Consider the following 19,736-nt stretch of genomic DNA (forward strand, 5'->3'; position numbering starts at 1 on the left):
TTCAAGGACTGGACCTAAGCATAACATGTGTGAGTACTTAGATTGGGCTTCTCACAGTCCATGGGGTTGCAGAGTTTGACATGACTGAGTGACCAAATGCTTTTACTTTATACTTAGGTTGAGAAAACTTGGAACTCAGTGCCTTCTGTGATTGAGTTGTGTGTCTGCTCCTAAACTTTGTCTGTTCTCTAACTGATGGAGATGGATGTTATTTAATAAATTGCCAACTGTATCATTGGTTACTACATAAAGCTTTCAATTAATGATTAGATATCTTCAGCCTTCTTTTGTTTTCTCAACAGATATACATTTCCACTTTCTTTATAATTCTCCCCAAAGTTTCTCAAATGAATGATATGGACCAACTGGTAGTACATGTCTTTACAGTGGCATACCACTACATGCACCGCTGATTAAAATGTTAACAAAAACATTGCTAACACACACCAGGGATAAGCACTGTCCCTGTTTGATTTGCTAGTGATAGAGTCTTTTACCAGACTTCAAGTAGTGATCCAACTCCTGAATCCTGTCTTCATGTCTGTTTTCTCACCTTACTTCTGGACCCATCACTGACTCTCAGTGAAAGAAATGAATTCTGAGATGAAAATAAACATGCAGTGTATTTATTATCCAGTACTCTGGAGATCAACATCTATGGGGAAGAAAAACAAAGCATAATTGAGCAGAGGGAGAAATTGGACTGTAAAGTAATATAAATAAAATTTTGACTCACCCTGCAGGGACACTGGGGCTTCCCAGGTGGCGCTAGTGGCAAAGATTTGGCTTGCCAGTATAGGAGACACAGAGAGATGTCGGTTCCACCCCTAGGTGGGGACGATCCCCTGGAGGAGGATGGCAACCTCCTCCAGGGGCAACTGGCATGGCAACCTCCTCCATGGCAACCCACTTCAGTACTGCTGCCTGGAGAAGCTCTTGGACAAAAAAAGCCTGGCGGACTGCAGTCCATAGGATACCAAAGTCAGACATGACTTAGCATGCATGCACGCAAGGATACAGAGACATTGAAAACTGGATGGCCCTTCAGGGATTGGCTGTGTGGGACAAGAGGCTCAATCTTGTACTTCACAGTGGCCAATCACTCGATGCAAAAATAAGTGGGCCATTATGTAAAATAAGACTTCTAAGGTGGCACTAGTGGTTAAAAAAAGCAGCAACAACAACAACAACTGCCTATGCAGGAGACTAAAGAAACATAACTTCAATCCCTGTGCTTGAAAGATCCCTTAAAGAAGGGCATGGCAATAATTGTCTTTAACAAAGGGCATTTCATAAAGAGGACTGAGAGTCTAAAGATGCCATCTAGACTCATTTTCAGCAGCTGGAAAGATAATGCTTTCATGCTGAAGTTGAATCTGGTTGGCATGGCACGGTGTCTACTATGCTGGTACACAGGGCTATTTCTCTGCTCAGGCTATGGAAAAAACCATCAGCTCCAACATTTCTGCTTTTCAACTGTATAAGATGTTTTCTATGACTTTTGCTACTGCATTTATGTTTCCGTGAGATAGTCTTACGTCAGTTTAGTCTTTCCAGGTTGCTACAAATAAGACTTGAAGCTACCTAAGGAAACTTTCTCTAACTTTATACTGCCTTTGTCCATTATAGATTCCAAGCAAACAAAGTCATGGTACACACATTATGTTCCTTTACTTGTTTAATTATTGAATTGTATTTCTTTTTCAAAGTAAATGTTTCCACTTGAGCAATGGATCGATACTCCTCTCTTCTCAAGAAACAGCACCTAATGAGTAATGCATTGTTTGTTGATAGTTGATAATTTTCCACTTCTGCATGATGAATTATTGCAGATTTTGTACCTTATAAAAACAGAGGGGTTTAGAATTCCCAAGTATAGTTTTCCAGGGTTGAGATTTCACCTGGGGTTTGGGGTCCTCTTCCAAGCCCTTATGATTGTTGGCAGAATTTATGATTTTGATTCTATGATTATGGTTAAAGTGCCCATTTTCTTCTAGCTGTTCTCAGCTGTTAAGACTGCAGTGAGTTTTCTGCCATATACCCTCCTCCAGAGAACCACTTACAATCTGACACACTGCTTATCTCACCAAGACGGGCAGTCTTATAATTCTCTCTAGTCTGCTACTAATTCTTATGTAACATAATGTAATCATCTTTGCTGTATAACATAACCTAACTCTGAAAGTGACTATATTGTTCATGGGGTTCTCAAGACAAGAATATTGAAGAGGTTTGCCATCCCCTCTTCCAGTGGACAACATTTTATCAGAAATCTCCACCATGACCCGTCCATCTTGGATGGCCCTACATGGCATGGCTCATAGTTTCATTGAGTTAGACAAGGCTGTGGTCCATGAAAATTAGAAAATTTTCTTCAAGAAAATTAGAGATACCAAGGGAATATTTCATGCAAAGATGGGCACAATAAAGGAAAGACATGGTGTGGACCTAACGGAAGCAGAAAATATTCAGAAGAGGTGGCAAGAATACAAGAATAATTATACAAAAAAGATCTTCATGACACAGAAAACCATGATGGTGTGATCACTCACCTAGAGCCAGACATCCTGGAATGTAAAGTGAAGTGGGCCTTAGAAAGCATCACTATAACCAAAGGTAGTGGAGGTGATGGAATTCCAGTTGAGTTATTTAAAATCCTAAAAGATGATGCTGTGAAAGTACTGCACTCAATACACCAGCAAATTTGGAAAACTCAGCAGTGGCCACAGGACTGGAAAAGGTCAGTTTTCTTTCTAATACCAAAGAAAGACAATGCCAAAGACTGTTCAAACTACTGCACAATTGCACTCATCTCACACACTAGCAAAGAAATGCTCAACATTCTGCAAGCCAGGCTTCAACATTATGTGAACCGTGAACTTCCAAATATTCAAGATGGATTTAGAAAAGGCAGAGGAAGCAGAGATCAAATTGCCAACATCCATTGGATCATCGAAAAGGCATGAGAGTTCCAGAAAAACATCTACTTCTGCTCTATGAAAGAGGTGAGTGAAAAAGTTAGTTTAAAACTCAACATTCAGAAAATGAAGATAATGGAATCTGGTTCCATCGCTTCGTGGCAAATAGATGGGGAAACAGTGAGATACTTTATTTTCTTGGGCTCCAAAATCACTGCAAATGGTGATTGCAGTCATAAAATTAAAAGACACTTGCTCCTTGGAAGAAAAGTTATGACCAAACTGGACAGCATATTAAAAAGCAGAGACATTACTTTGCCAGCAAAGGTCCATTTAGTCAAAGTTACTGTTTTTCCAGTAGTCATGTATGGATATGAGAGTTGGACTATAAAGAAAGCTGAGCACTGAAGAATTGATGCTTTTGAACTGTGGTGTTGGAGAAGACTGTTAAAAGTCTCTTGGACTGCAAGGAGATCCAACCAGTCAATCCTAAAGAAAATCAGTCCTGAATATTCATTAGAAAGACTGATGCTGAGGAATTCCAATACTTTGGCCACCTGATAGAAGGAACTAACTCAATGGAAAAGATCCTGATGCTGGGAAAGATGGAGGGCAGGAGGGGAAGAGGAGGACAGAGCATGAGATGGTCCCCAGACACCACTGACTCAAAGGACATGAGTTTGAGCAGGCTCTGGGAGTTGGTGATGGACAGGGAAGCCTGGCGTGCTGTAGTCCATGGAGTTGCAGTCGAACATTACTGAGCAACTGAACTGAACTGAACTGAAAGTAACTATTGCATCTTGTTTACAGGCTTCTCTTACATTCAAAGAGTAGGGATTATTCAGAATATGTTTAACAGTACACAGAAATCTAAGGGCTTATCTCAGAATTCTACCTGCAATATTACATATTAAGTATGCCATTATCATGCTTAATTATTAACTTTTTTCTTATATATATATATATCTTTCTTTTAAAAATTTTAGCGGAAACTATCAATAGTCTCCATATTATTAAATCCAATGGCAGTTACAAATAATTATAATTAAGCAGTTACAAACAATGCAAGCCATCATCTTCCTTGACCTTTTGGCAGAATGCAACTTTTTGACCATTTCTGAAACATAGCACTCCCATAACTCATTACAAAGATGTATCATTATATCATTATACATACATACATACAAAGATGTATCATTATATATAACGATGACCCTGTATGCAAAACAGCAAAAAAGACACATATGTAAAGAACAGACTTTTGGACTCTGTGGGAGAAGGCAAGGGTGGGATGATTTGAGAGAATAGTATTGAAACCTGTGTATTACCATATGTGAAACAGATCACCAGTCCAGGTTCGATGCATGAAACAGAGTGCTCAGGGCTGGTGCATTGGGATGACCCTGAGGGATGGGATGGGGAGGGATGTGGGAGGGGGTTCAGGATGGGGAACATATGTACACCCATGGCTGATTCATGTCAATGTATGGCAAAAACCACTACAGTATTGTAAAGTAATTAGCCTCCAATTAAATAATTTATTTTTTTTTTTAAAAGCTCAGCTTTAGAAACACAAAATCAGGTGTGAGTGATAATAATATTTAATTTCAAGTGAATATAAATGCCTTAAATTTATATATCACTTTGTAGTTTATATTACATAACACATGCAGAATATGCATAGTAATAAACATAAAAACACACAAATACAACATAGATATGAGTAAGTAAAAACACAGGTTTTTTAAGGCACTCTTAGTTTGGCTAATTAACCATTGAATAAGCCTGTTATCATAATGTAATGAAATAAAGAGTGGGAACATTTAAAAGTCAATGGGCACTGCCCAAGCAGAATAAAAGTTCACCATCATTTCAAATTCAAATATTAATTGATTGTATGTTACTAAAAAGCTGTAAAGACAGTTTTCTGGAAACATTTGAAGAAGCTTTAAGGAGAAGAGAAGCACAATACCAAAGTGGAGTAATAGGAGAGAACTGTGAGCAAACACATACATTTACTGAAGAGTAATGTCTGTTTCAGGAACACATTTTTGGTGGAACTTGTCATAATATATTTTGTTATATATTTATAGAGATCGATTAAAGAAAAAATAGATATCAAAGATGAGTATATCTTTTGCATTAACTATCTGCAATGCCAGTGCTGACCAAACAGATCCATACCTCTTGAAATTTTGCCTGCCAAACATAAGAACACAATTGCAAGATGTTTGTGTACCAAAATATTTTAAGGCATAACAGAAGCAAATTTATATTGCCTCTGTATTTCAGATTACCATTTTTCAATAATGTGTTAAGTCACTTCAGTTGTGTTCAACTCTTTACAACCCTATGGATTTAGTCTGCCAGGCTCCCATGTCCTTGAGATTCTCCAGGCAAGAATACTGAAGTGGGTTGCCCTCCTGCAGGGGATCCAGAGATCCAGAGATCGAACTTGTATCTCTTATGTCTCCTGCACTGGCTAACAAGTTCTTTACCACTGGTGCCACCTGGGAAGTCCATTACAAGTAAATGTTTACTCTGACTTTTGAATCTCTGTAGCAAAAAATATTATTGGTCTAGAAATACATGTATTTCTTTGTTGGGTTCTGATTTCTATTACTATTTTTTTTTCTATTAGTCATTGTGTAACTCTGCATTCTTTCCATTAAAATATGTGCATTTACACATTGAATAATTTACTGGAAAATTATCATTTTAGCATATATCATTTTGAAGCCAGGTTAATCAGTAGTAATCCTTTGAGACAATACATCATTTATAATACTAATGTACATTTTATAATTTAATTGCTAATATGCAAATGATAAACACTATTTACTTTGATAAGTACCTACATGCAGGCAAATTTTAACATGGCATAGACATTGAATGTGTTATATCCAGAATATCCCACTGCAACCAGGCATGGTTTCATTTATACAAAACCTGAGTGTATCCATTGTTAACAACTTGAATTAAAAGTTAATGATCAAATTGAACCAAGTTTACCAAGCGTAATTCTATAGTAGAAAAGAGTTTGGTTAAGAAATATATTTTATTATACTTTATTTTCTATAGCAATTTAACTTACTTTGAATACAATAGAAACTTAATTCTATTTCATTCTTGGTTAGATTTATTTTCCTCAGTATTGTCTCTAAGCTTTGGAGTTTTGCAGAACATCGGAGACTGAGAGGAGAGGTGAAGGCTGTATCTGAGACTGCAGGCAGAGGTCCACTGTCGTTATTGGAATGTCCATTGATCCTTTCAAGGCCCTGCTTTTTCCTGAGTTTTCAGGTTTCTAGGACAGCACAAATTCTCTGTAATTTGAAGGTTTACTTTTAAGTTTATGGTTTTCTTTTTGATTCTTAAAACATTTTAAATAATTTTTGGAGATGTAAAACTACCTCATTAGAAATATACATGATGATAGAAACTATATAAAATATTAATAAAAGTATAAAACTTCAGTACTCGAACACCTGTAAGTATCATTAATAGTTGGAACTTACAACTCCAAATCTTTTGTCTGTGAATCAGTAAATCTAATATGGGTTTTCTGTATAGATTGTTTTATCACTTTTAGGCAATAATTTTACATCTGTTTTTATCCAACTGATTTTTCAGATTTAATCCACTGCTAGAATAATTGCATAATGACATCCAAAAATTGTAAAAAGTAAAATATCTTGTTAATTTCCCTAGTACATTTATTTTTATTTATTTATATTTTCTTGAAATCTCTTCTCAAGAGGAATAATAAAATAGATTATGAAAAATCAAAATTTACTTTTTGGCTTACAATTAATTATAAGCATCAATTTTTTTTAAGCATCAACTTCTTTTTCATCTTACCTCATTTTAAATTCGTCCTCCTCCCTGACAATCACTCTTAAAATTTCTTTTATGTTATTTGCTTCCATACTTCTAATTAACCACTATTTCTTGACTTTATTACATATTTATATATTATACATTGATGTTAATATACTCTTGCCCATTTCTTAAGTTGGATCACCTGTTTCCAATGACAATACTCCTTAGCCTCCCCTTTCTTAGTTTAGTCCATCAACTGGATCAAATACTTTCTCTAGTGTCTTCCTGAGAAAACTCACATTGGCATTAGTAAAATATCTACTTTGAGAAACCCACTGGATAAAACAATTTTACAACTTTAAAATGACTAATGGTTTCATCGCATGTATTCTTCTGTTTGGTATAGAATATCCTCTCAAGATTGTAGAGGTTTTTACTTCTTGACATTCATTACTATTGTCTTCTGAATAAATCTGAAGCCCTTCCATTCCTAATCCTTTCCTAGTAATCAGTTTTCCTTATTTGGAAATTTCAAATTTCACAATGGTTTGCCTTGATATAATTCATTTTTTTTTGTTTGTTTGTTTAGCTAACTTTACTTTTAAATTGTCATTTTACTTCAGTATGGTATAATTTACATTCTTTTATTTAGGAAAGATTTCTTATTTAATTTGCCTTGTTTTTTTCTCCCTTTTCTTTAATCTATATTCTGAAACATATTTATGAAGATATTGGAGATTGTTATATTTGTAAATTTACTCATGTTTAAAAATGTTTTTCTAATCCATTGTGAACTTCCTCAATTTACAACTTATTTACCTTATTATATATCTTAGTAAATATCTTTATATATTTTATATGAGTATATAATTCTTATACTCATATTATATAATACAATCTTATATTTTGCATTTTCTTTGATACTTTCAACTTTGAAAGATATACGTTTTGTTATCTGACAATTCTTTATTACCTATCATTTTTTGTCATAGATGTGGTATTTTCTCTATGACTCCTAAAACATTGCTATATTTGTAAAAAGTGTTTCTCAAAGCGTAAGTGCTTTTTTCTCTAAATTATTAATTTCCCTTTTATTTGCTTTGATATATGTCTTTCATTGGAGACTTTCCTCAAATATCTTGGGAATTGTCATGGTTATATCACTGAAGATAATTCCATTACACTGAAATGAGAAAAAAAAAGTCTCTACAATTTAATGAGGAAGTAAAATCTAATTTCTGTCTCTTTCTATCTATTTATCACAGTTTGCTTTGGGGATCTGCTCGGTGTCCTCTTCGTACGCACTCTAAGGCCCAGGCAAACCGAGTGGCCCTATGGATGATGTCCAACAGAAGCCGTTAATGTTTCCATCCAGAAAAGAAAAAAATCCACTTCTACTCACAGTCTATTGACCACAGCAGTCCACAGGTTGTGCCTAAATTCAATAAAGCAGGAAAATATAACCTTCTCACGTGCTGATCAGATCAGATCAGTTGCTCAGTCATGTCCGACTCTTTGCGACCCCATGAATCGCAGCACACCAGGCCTCCCTGTCCATCACCAACTCCCGGAGTTCACTCAGACTCAACGTCCATCGAGTCAGTGATGCCATCCAGCCATCTCATCCTCTGTCGTCCCCTTCTCCTCCTGCCCCCAATCCCTCCTAGCATCAGAGTCTTTTCCAATGAGTCAACTCTTCGCATGAGGTGGCCAAAGTATTGGAGTTTCAGCTTTAGCATCATTCCTTCCAAAGAAATCCCAGGGCTGTTCTCCTTCAGAATGAACAGGTTGGATCTCCTTGCAGTCCAAGGGACTCTCAAGAGTCTTCAACAACACCACAGTTCAAAAGCATCAATTCTTTGCTGTTCAGCCTTCTTCATAGTCCAACTCTCACATCCACACATGACCACAGGAAAAACCATAGCCTTGACTAGACGGACCTTTGTTGGCAAAGTAATGTCTATGCTTTTGAATATGCTATCTAGGCTGGTCATAACTTTCCTTGCAAGGAGTAAGCATCTTTTAATTTCATGGCTGTGATCACCATCTGTAGTGATTTTGGAGCCCAGAAAAATAAAGTCTGACACTGTTTCCACTGTTTCACCATCTATTTCCCATGAAGTGGTGGGACCTGATGCCATGATCTTCATTTTCTGAATGTTGAGCTTTAAGCCAACTTTTTCACTCTCCACTTTCACTTTCATCAAGAGGCTTTTTAGTTCCTCTTCACTTTCTGCCATAAGGGTGGTGTCATCTGCATATCTGTGGTTATTGATATTTCTCCCGGCAATCTTGATTCCAGTTTGTGTTTCTTCCAGTCCAGCGTTTCTCATGATGTACTCTGCATATAAGTTAAATAAACAGGGTACAATATACAGCCTTGACATACTCCTTTTCCTATTTGGAACCAGTCTGTTGTTCCATGTCCAGGTCTAACTGTTGCTTCCTGACCTGCATACAAATTTCTCAAGAGGCAGATCAGGTGGTCTGGTATTCCTATCTCTTGAATAATTTTCCACGGTTTATTGTGATCCACACAGTCAAAGGCTTTGGCATAGTCAATAAAGCAGAAATAGATGCTTTTCTGGAACTCTCTTGCTTTTTCTATGATCCAGCGGATGTTGGCAATTTGATCTCTGGTTCCTCTGCCTTTTCTAAAGGAGAAGGAAAAAAAAAAGTTTATGAATAAATGTTTAACATTGCACAACAGTACTGTCATAATTACTCCAATACTTTGGCCACCTGAGGCAGAGAGTGAATCGCTGGAAAAGACCCTGGTGCTGGGAAAGATTGAAGGTGAAAGGAGAAGAGGGTGAGATAGCTGGATGGCATCTCCCAATCAATGGACATAAATTTGAGTAAACTTAGGAGATAGTGAAAGGCAGGAAAATCTAGTGTGCCACAGTTCATGGGGTCCCAAAGAGTCAGACATGATTTACTGACCAAACAACAATGAAAAAGGAGATGCTAGAATGCTTGTTGCACACTTGGAGAGACTAATGGAATTTACCCTTTTATTAGAGGAGCCCCTATATTGTTTTCTGGTGTTATTTTCCCTTGGTAAATGAGCTTTCACAGAAAGAAATTCTCCAATCTCATGCCATGCAAAAATGCAGTTGAGGCATAAATCTGTCTGCAGACAGACATCCTGGGAACCAAGCTGGGGAAAATTGTATAGCTCTCTTTTTATGTATAGGCCCTGTTTTAATGATGGTACCACAAATCTGCTTTTACTATGTCAGTTGTGAGTGAGTCCAGAATGTGTCTGAATCAAAGACTCCATAGGGCTTGAGTCTTGATCATGTTGTGTTTATAAACAAAAGAATCTATAAATTTTAATCTTCTTTTTGAGACTTAGAACCTTTAGATATTTCAATATTTTCAGCCTTTAGATGACCTCCATAGTAGCCTTTCTACTGAGCCCACTGATATTGATGTTTTTAACATTTATGTTCCTCTTATTTATATATAATTACATATTTTGATGGTTAATTTACAGATGAGTTTGCTCACATTTCCCTAGTGGCTCAGACAATTAACAAATATGCCTGAAATGCAGGAGACATGGTTCAATCCCCAGGTTGGGAAGATCCCCTGGAAGAGGTCATGGCAACCCACTCCAGTATTCTTGCTTGGAGAATCCTCATGGACTGAGGAGCCTGGCAGGCTACAGTCCATAGCCCCCAATGAGTTGGACACTGCTGAGTGACTAAGCACATCATAGCCATAACAAAGTACCATAGATAGGTAGCTTAAACAACATAAATTTATTGCTCACAGTCTAGAGACTTGGAAGTTCATTATCAAAGTGTCAGCTAGTTCAGTTCTTAGTGAGAGAGCTCTTCCTGACTTGCAGATGGATTCCTGCTTGCCGTCTCCTTGCAAGGTAGACAGGAAGAGTGAACTCTGGTTTCTCTTATTTTAAAGATACTAACCCCATCCTGAGGTACCTACCCTGGCCCTATTTAACCCCCAAAAGTCCCAGCTCCTAATACCATCACCTTGGGAGTTAGGACTTTAACATTCTAGGTTTTATTGTTGTTCAGTTGCTAAATTGTGTCTGACTCTTTGTGACCCCATGGACTGCAGCATGCCAGGATTTCCTGTTCTTCACTGTCTTCCAGAGTTTGCTCAAACTAATGTTCATTGAGTCAGTGATGCCATCCAAACAGCTCATCCTCTGTTGCCCTCTTCTCCTTCTGCCCTTAATCTTTCCTAGCATCAGGGTCTTTACCAATGAGTCAGCTCTTTGCTTCAGGTGGCCAGCATTTTGGATCTTCAGCATCAATCCTTCCAATGAATATTTAAAGTTGGTTTCCTTTAGGATTGACTGGTTTGATCTCCTTGCAGTCCAATGGACTCTCAAGAGTCTTCTCCAGCACCACAGTTCAAAAGCATCAGTTCTTCCATGCTCAGCCTTCTTTATGGTCCAACTCTCACATTTGTACATGACTACTGGAAAAGCCATAACTTTGACAAGATGGACCATTGTCAGCAAGGTGATGTCTCTGCTTTTTGATATGCTATCTGTGTTTGTGTTAGTGTTCCTTCCAAGGAGCAAGCATCTTTTAATTTCATGGCTGCAGTCACCATCCATAATGATCTTGGAGCCCAGGAAAATAAATTCTGTCATTGTTTCTACTTTTTCTCTGTCTATTTACCATGAAGTGATGGGACTGGATGTTGTGATCTTCATTTTTGGAATGTGGAATTTTAAGCCAAGTTTTTCACTCTCCTATTTCACCTTCATCAAGAGGCTCTTCAGTTCCTCTTTGCTTTCTGCCACTAAACTGGTATCATGTGCTCCATAACAAATGCCAACTTGAATAGGACACAGGGTGCTCAGATATTTGGTTAAACATTATTTATGAGTGTGTCTGTAAGGGTATTTCTAGATGAAACTAATGCTTGAATTAGCAGACTGAGTAAAGAAAATTGCCTGCCCTAATGTGGCCAATCCTCATCCAATATGTTGAAGGCTGAGTAGAATAAAAATCCTGACTTGCTAATAAGAGTAGATTCTTCCAGTCTGCATAGCCTGCATAGTGATCTTTTTTGGACTTTGGACCAGAACCGAAACATCAGCTCTTATTGAGTCTGGAGTCTGAAACTTAAACCATCACTTCTCCTGGGTCTCCACGTTGTGGACTGCAGGTCTTGGACCTTCTCAACCTCTTTAATGGCATAAAACTCTTTCTCACAATAAAGATCTTTGCATATTCTATTGGTTTTGTTGCTCAAGAGAAATTTCTTAATGCGTAAATAAAAGTATATAATTCTTATCTTCATTTATCAACTTAGATTTGAGGAGAAAGTTTTATCTGGAAGTGTTTATTTTGTACTATATATAGGAGATAGAATAAAATGACATTAGGTCTGTTTATTGGAGGGTGATTAAATGGCCTTGTGACAGCAGGAATGCCAAATGAAACCATTTAGTACTCTCATTAAAACATTACCATAATTTTATTGCCTGAAATGATCTAATATCGCATCTTAAAATATATATTCCCTATGGGCAAATACCACTGATAGGTTTAAAAATGCTGACTATATCATAATGCAAACTATTAAAATTTTTTGAGGAGTTCAGATGGTAATTCCAGAATTCTCCAATAAGGCTGGTGTGTTATTGATGAGGTACATACTGTTGGAACAACTTCTAAGGTCAGAGTTTAATTATATATGTGATACAACTCCAAGGTTTCAAGATAATCAAGCAATACATAAATCATGATCATATAGAGTTTAGGGAGTGATTAAGCTTGAAGAAAATCCACAAAATAGCATGAAAGATATACTATGAATTTAATCAATTTGTCAATTAAACTGATTAATATGAAATATGGTGTTGCTTTTATAAGCTTTGTTTTAATTTTATAAATGTTTATAAATACATAGGTTTAACTATAATATTATATAAGACATTATCTGCTGAGTCTCTAAATAACACTAAAATTTCAAATACATAGTTTAGGATAAATTTTCCTACTGTCTGAAGCTTGGTGAGTGTGCAGGTTATATAACTACTTAACTGAAAAATCACCCTTCTATCTATATTATTTTGTGATGCTAAATCTGGGACTTTACATATCATATTTCTCCTATTTCAGCAGACTCAACCAAAGGTTTTTCCAGTAAGAAGTCACCCTGGGGACTAGAAGGCTCCTTGCTCCCTGTTTCTTTTCAGTATTACCCAAACTGCTGCTTTTAACCCTCACAGTGGCAGCTCTTTCCACTAGTGCATGCTCATAGACATGAGATGTTTGGTTGAAGAGTAGTTCTAGGAAGACAGGAGACGGACGGGATAAGGAGGTTAAGATTTGAATTTTGATTGTGTTGATTGTGTTGAGGAAGCTGGGATTCCCAGGTGGTGCTGTGCTAAAGAATCCGTCTATCAATGCAGAAGATGCCAGAGACCTGGGTTTGATCCAGAGCTGATCTCTGGAGTAGGAAATTGCAACTCACTGTGGTATTCCTGCCTGGAAAATTCTATGGACAGAGGAGCCTGGCAGGCTACAGCCATGGAGTTTCAAAGAGTTGAACATGACTTAGTGATTGAGCACACACAGAGCAGTAGGTAGGTTCTTCAAAGCAAGATGTCATATAGGTGGATAGAAATATATTCCTTTTTCATTGTATGAGAGAGAGAGAAACCAATGTGTAAGGACACTTATGTAGCATGTTTGTATAATGCTACTGCAGTAATATGGACATCACTTTGAAACAAGCCACTTCCTCGGGAAATCTAAAAATATAAATAATTTCTCTAGGAAATATAGAGTAACCAAACATCTATTAACATGACAAAAATATAAAACAATACAGCAAAGCAATGCTTTCATGTGGTAGTACTTTTATATACAAATAAATACCTTTCTGCTTTACTGAGGTGTCTCAACTTATATGATTATACATTGCCTTATTTATCTGCAGTTACTAATTTTAACTGCATTTTGCAAAATTTCTCTTTCTCTTTAAAAAAAAGATCACTCATTTTCTTGCCAAGTTCTATGGCATCTCGGCTGTTTTCATTTTTAAGACGTAATCTCTGCACAGACTTGATTTGTGGACAAGGTACCTAAAGGACAGAGTATAGCACAGTCTGTGTTTTCACTCCTCACATTTCAGGACCTTGAAAGGCAAAGGAAAGTGCATTCTTCCTAAAGGGAATTTTTCTGACTATTCATTTAGTCAAGCAGTATCTAGTTTTAGGAGGAAGGAGGTGGAGTTTTAGAGAGAGATTCTCTTATATAAGTAGTCACACCTGGCTTCAGTAGGAGTTATTCTGTCTCCTGCTAGAAGCTAAGACTGTTATGTCTTCTCTGAACAGACAGGGTGGTGTGTGGTTTTCTCTGAATCATTTCAGCTTGCCCTGGCCACTTGTCTCACTGACAACACACCTCACAGTGCAACCATGGCTCTCCTAAACTCATCAGTATTGTGTGAATCCACTTTTCTTAAAAAACAAACAAACAAACCTTTAATTTTGTATTAGAGTATAGCTGGTTAATAATATAGTGATTGTTTCAGGTAAGCAGTGATGGTACTCAGCCATACATATATATGTATACATGCTCCCCTAAACTCCCTTCCCATCCAGGCTACTGTATAGCATTGTGCTGGACAGTAGGTCCTTGTTGACATAAACCAACTCTTGGGTGGGTTTTGTGTGTCTTTGTCAGGGTCACTGGGGCAGCTTTATGCTCCTACCTCCTCCTCTAGCTTCTTGACTCCTTTACAGGTGGACACTGTAAAAACCAAGGCTTTTTTTGTGTACACCCTCAAAGAAGGGCTGGGAGGTTTGGGGGCATGGATTTCATTATATTTTCTTATTAGGTCTTTATATATTATAGTAATATAGCCACCTTCTTCCTAAACCTGTGGACATGTCATGAGGCTCTAATCTGTCTTAGCAGCCATGGCACCAGGGCCTGCATATCAAGCTCCCTCAAGGAGTGTCTCTCCATTGCTCTTCCTCCCTCAATATCCTCCTTGGGGAGAACTTGTTGTTTTTGAAACATCAGAACTTTTGGACTCTATTTCACACAAGGATGGCTCCTCATATCTGTGATGGTTCTTTCTGAAAGGTCTGCCCTTACAGTATTGTTTAATGTGCAATAGTCACATTGAATCCCTTCAATCATGTGTCAAATAGTTAAGAGTTTCATTTTAAGAAAGATGGCTGTGAATAAAGATTATATTCTCTTCTTCTAGTGTAATAAATATGTCTGCATAAAGACAAAATAAATCAGGATAAGGAAAGCAACAAACCACACCACTGGCTGTCTCAGTCTCCCTTTCTCACTTAGGAAATCCTTAGGATAAACCTTTGTCAATGCTCACCATGTGGAGGGGCTCTTTCCAATTCCTTCCTGAGGCCTCAATGATTTCCCATTTACTACTCCTCTTCCACCATTCAGGGACGTCAAAAGGAGTCCAAAGGCAGAAATCAAGAAGTTTCTTCTTACTTCCGGTCAGGGCCAGGAAATATCTGACTCTCTGGTGTCCTACACAAACTCTCCCTTCCCACCTTTGGGCTTTTACAGGAATCTGGGACTGCAAGACTGACTGAGAACTTAGACTTCTTGTGCGCCCAAGAGCTGGCACAAGGTGGGGAGGAGAGAGCCCCTCTGTGCCAGGTAACGGCTTTTCTTCCTTTCCTAACACTGAGGTGACTTCCACCACGTGGAGGGGCCTCATGAATATAAGAAAACACATGCATGTGAACAAGTTCTCCCAAATAGACAGTCTTTGGGCACCCAGTGTGCTTAGGCTTGTGCTCCTGGCTCTGTGACGTGCCCCAGGGACATCAGATTGTGGGAAGCAACATGTTCGTGGTGGTGGTTTAGTTGCTAAGTCACATCTACCTCTTCTGACCCCATGGACTGGGGCCCACAAGGCTCCTCTGTCCATGGAATTCTCCAGGCAAGAATACTAGAGTGGGTTGCCATTTTCTTCTCCAGGGGATCTTTCTGACTCAGGGATTAAACCCACATCTCCTGCATTGCAGGCAGATTCTCTACTGCTGAGCCACCAGGCAAGCTCCTGGGAAGCAACATGGACTCATTCAAACTTAATACAGGTATGAGGACTTTTTCCTAAAAATTACATGTGGTTTCAACTTATTGAAAAGTACCCAGGAAATGGTCAGTTGGGCAGTTGAGAACTTTAATTAAAAACAAGATCTCCTCCGAACCCAGAAAACTTCTCCACTAAAGTGGAAGAGAGAGAAAACAGTTTAAACATTGAATATATATTAAACTGGAGTGTGGCTTGCATTGCAGGCAGTTCTATAAAAGATTTTCAAAATGAAAGGAATTTTTATGTAGCCAAGATGACATCACCCATGCATACATGTCCTCAAAGCAAACCATATAGACCTCAAGTAAGAGGACCTGACAATACTATTTGTCATATGCAGTTCATCCTAAAATCACTTGCTTGTTGAGGTGACCATCTGTGTTATTTTATTGGCTTTTGCCAAAAGAGAAGCAAACTTCTCATATCCTTATGACAGGATATGAGTAGTGTTGCAACTGGGAATGAGAGACCAGAAGATAGTGTATTCCTTAATATTTATATTGCAGAGATGGTTCCAGGTACTTGAGAAGGACTTCCCTGGATAATAAAGCTAGCAAGAGGTTTATTTAGCCTTTAAAAATATTATGCATATCTCAAAGTGACTAAGAACATAAGCATTTTCTAAAGTGAATGCTCTAAGAAATGGGAGGGAGGGTGTCTCTTCCTTATTGTCAATAAAACTTTATTTTTTCTTTTTTAGTTTGTTTGTGACTTAACATGGGCCTTAAGTTTTATATGGAAATATTCTTAAAACACATACTGGAGGACCAATGCATGTGTGTGTGTGTATTTGTGTATCTGTGTGTTTCTGTGTGTGTGTGGGTGTGTGTGTGTATGTGTGATTAAGGGGGCAAGTTATCTCTGACCAGGGTCAGAGCAGACCCTCTAAACTCTGTGGCTGTCTGGGCAGGGGAGACTCTTGTCCTGGTTTAGGGACTCCTCTGCTTTGGGGACCTCTTCCTTCACCTGTTCAACTGCCCTCCCCCATGGGGAATGGAAGAATCCTCAGTAGCTCTCTTAAGAACACTTGTACCTGAGACCTTTGTTCTCATTTTGATTTAGGTTTGACTGTTAGCTATGGAGTGAGCGAGAAGGTCCCAATCCAAGTTCTGTCACATTCCACAGAAGAACAGCTGAAGGAATCTCTTCATCCACACTTTAACCATGTCCATTTCTAAGCAGCTGGTTTTTAGGTGATTGACTTCCCTCATAGCTCTTTTTATATCTATTTTAAATTATCATTTCATATCATGTAATCTCTTGAGGAAATAATGAGTTGGAAAGACCTTCTGGAATGGCAAAATGTCTGACTGAATTAAGGATGAGTGAGCCATGTGACTGCTAAATTGGCTAGTACTTATTTATTTAACCTCATGACAACCAATGGTTCTAATAACCAATTTATATGAACAGGGCTGCTGCTGCTGCTGCAGCAGCTAAATGGCTTCAGTCATGTCTGACTCTGTGCGACCCCATAGATTGCAGCCCACAGGCTCCCCTGTCCCTGGGAGTCTCCAGGCAAGAACAATGGAGTGGATTGCCATTTCCTTCTCCAATGCATGCGTTCATGTTAAGTTGCTTCAGTCGTGTCTGACTCTGTGTGACCCCCATGGACAGCAGCCCACCAGTCTCCTCTGTCCATGGGATTCTCTAGGCAAGAATACTGGAGTGAGTTGCCATTTCCTTCTCTGATGAACAGGGCTAAGAAAGACTAAATTAAGTAGAGAGAAGAAAACAAGAAAAATTCAATATAGAATGCTAGGTCTGTCAAGTCAGTAGACGGGAAGGATGAGAGGAGGGAGTTTAAATAATGATAGGGCCTGGGGAGAAACTTCTGGGGATAGACGTAGTTTCCTAGGACAATTTTAACTTGTATTTTTTATTAAACAGTTATCCTTCATTGCTCAAGAAATACCCTTGCAACAAGCAAATATTCTCAGAGAATGAGGACTCTTGCTTTTGTGCAGCCCCAGGTGTTTTAAAGATAATCCAGCCCTCCTAGGTGCCCTTGATCTCAGAAATTTGTCTTTTGGATTTTGTTTTTATATTAATCTTCTTAGATTTCCTTCTTACACAGTCAGGCTTATTCTTCTTGCTGCTCTTTCTTTTACTGTGTTCTTTTCTTTAGACAAAAAGCTTCAAATTCATAGCATTGATTAGGCTTATGGAAAATATATTTAAAAATGGAAACTTATAGGTATAACATAAGTATTTCAAGCAAGTTACTACTATTTTTAAGTAGACATGTATTTAATGTTTTGCATGTACTAAAAATTAATAGAAATATATATTTTAAGATGTTTTCACATATATGTGTGTATATTTCAAAGACTTCTTTCATTTTTAGTTTATTGCAGTCTATTTTATAATCAACTTTTCTTATTCTATATGCTGAAATCAGCATCTTTAATTAAGTTACATACATCAAAACATCTCCAGGATTCATGATAAAAAATTTGAAGAATTTCTCTTTACATGCATGGATGGATGCTAAGTAGCTTAAGTCATGTCTGACTCTCTGTGACCCTATGGACTTTAGCCCACCAGGCTCCTCTGTCTGTAGGATTTTCCAGGCAAGAATACTGGAGTGAGTTGCCATGCCCTCCTCCAGGGGATCTTCCTAACCCAGGGATCTAACCCATGTCTAATATTGCCAGGAGTAGGAATTCTGAGAGTCATCACAGTGGATATCCATTAGTCCATAATGGAGTGATATTTATCAAAAGTGACTTTAAGTGAAATATCACGGTGATGCCATAAATGGTGGCATAAATTCACAAGTGGTGAGGTTAGCAGAAACACCACATGGAGGAGAAGAAATTTTTTATCAGATTCAGTGGTTTGCTTTTCTAAGGAGAAAGCACTGTCTCTTCATGATAGGAAGTTGCTGTGTTCATTTTGGCACAAGGTGGCTGAGTGACTCCCACAGGGTTGGCTTTGGTAAACTTGAGTCAAGTCCTATCTGCTTCTGCTTTCTTGATTATGCCAAAGCCCTTGACTTTGTAGATCACAATAAAGTGTGGAAAATTCTTCATGAGATGGGAATGCCAGACCATCTTGCCTGACTCCTGAGAAATCTGTAGGCAGGTCAAGAAGCAACAGTTAGGACTGGTCATGGAACAACAAACTGGTTCCAAATTGGGAAAGGAGTACGTCAAGGTTGTATATTGTTACCCTGTTTATTCAATTTATATGCGGAGTACATCATGCAAAATGCTAGGCTGGATGAAGCACAAGCAGGAATCAAGACTGCTGGGAGAAATATCAATAACCTCAGATATGCAAATGGCACCACCTTTATGGCAGAAAATGAAGAAAAACTAAAGAGCCTCTTGATGAAAGTGAAAGAAGAGAGTGGAAGAGCTGGCTTAAAACTCGCATTCAAAAAACAAAGATCATGGCATCCAGTCCCATCACTTCAGGGCAGATAGATGGAGAAACAGTGGAAAGAGTAACAGACTTTATTTTCATGGGCTCCAAAATCACTGCATATGGTGACCACAGCCATGAAATTAAAAGACACTTGCTCCTTGGTAGAAAAGCTATGATCAAGCTGGACAACATATTAAAAAGCAGAGATATTACTTTGCCAACAAAGATCCATCTTGTCAAAGCTATGATTTTTCCAATAGTCATGTATGGATGTGAGAATTGGACCATAAAGAAAGCTGAGCTCCAAGGGATTGATGCTTTTGAATTGTGGTTTTGGAGAAGACTCTTGAGCGTCCCTTGGACTGCAAGGCAATCAAACCAGTCATTCCTAAAGCAAATCAGTCCTGAATATTCATTGAAAAGACTGATGCTGAAGCTGAAACTCCAATACTCTGGTCACCACATGTGAAGAATGGACTCATTGGAAAAGACCCTGATGCTGGGAAAGATTGAGGCAGGAGGAGAAGGGGAGGACAGAGGGTG

The 19,736-nt window shown here is 38.1% G+C and overlaps 1 pseudogene; it reads right to left on the reverse strand.

The window, feature by feature from the left end:
- Window positions 1–15,440, reverse strand: part of LOC139178043 (histone-lysine N-methyltransferase SETMAR-like) — a 90,829-nt pseudogene extending 75,389 nt beyond the window's left edge.
- Window positions 15,441–19,736: the final 4,296 nt, after the last annotated feature.

This window comes from Bos indicus, chromosome 20 (assembly GCF_029378745.1).
Source record: "Bos indicus isolate NIAB-ARS_2022 breed Sahiwal x Tharparkar chromosome 20, NIAB-ARS_B.indTharparkar_mat_pri_1.0, whole genome shotgun sequence".
Taxonomy (NCBI): domain Eukaryota; kingdom Metazoa; phylum Chordata; class Mammalia; order Artiodactyla; family Bovidae; genus Bos; species Bos indicus.